Here is a 695-nt window from a genome sequence, read left to right on the forward strand (position 1 = left end):
GTCCTGCACCTGGTTGGTCCAGACGTACCTCTCGGCCGGCTCAGACGCAGGCGTCGTCAGGGTTAGCGGTGGTGGAGACGGCAGCACAACGCAGTCGCCTGCTGAGGAGAGGGCCATGGCCTCCGCCATCTCCGCCTCGTACGCGGCCTCCTCCGCTATTGCCGCTTCGGTCTTCCGCCGCTCCAACTCGATGGATTCGGTGAAGGCCTCCGCCAGCGCTTCCTGGTAGCCCGCCTCGGCTTCCTCCTCCTCTGGCTTGACGACGGGGGAGGCAGGGGGTTCGCGTGATGGCGCTGCACGCACAACCAGGCCTCCCAGTTGGGAGAGCCTGTGGCGTACTCGGGAATGGCCCGCTGCGCCGGCCTGAGCTGTGCCCGGCGCCTGCGCACCTCCTTGTCGTGTGCCCGCTGTGTCCGTGGCACTGCCGGCACCGGGATCCTATCCGGATCAAGTTGCCAGTGGTGTGGCAGCGTGACATCCGAGTAGGGCAGCGGCTGCCTGAACTCCCAGTGCCATCGCGCTTGGTGCACCGGAATGTGCAAACGCTGCAGACCTAAGCGGGCATGCGCCGGCGGCGAAGGAGGAGGGGGAGGAGGAACACGGGAAGATGAGGCGCCGGGGATGCCTTTGCCCTTGCCCTTGCCGCTGCCGAAGAGCCCCATGGCTAGGGTTTGGCTTGTCACCGACGAGGAAGC

The sequence above is a fragment of the Triticum dicoccoides genome, chromosome 7B (genome assembly GCF_002162155.2).
Source record: "Triticum dicoccoides isolate Atlit2015 ecotype Zavitan chromosome 7B, WEW_v2.0, whole genome shotgun sequence".
NCBI lineage: Eukaryota > Viridiplantae > Streptophyta > Magnoliopsida > Poales > Poaceae > Triticum > Triticum dicoccoides.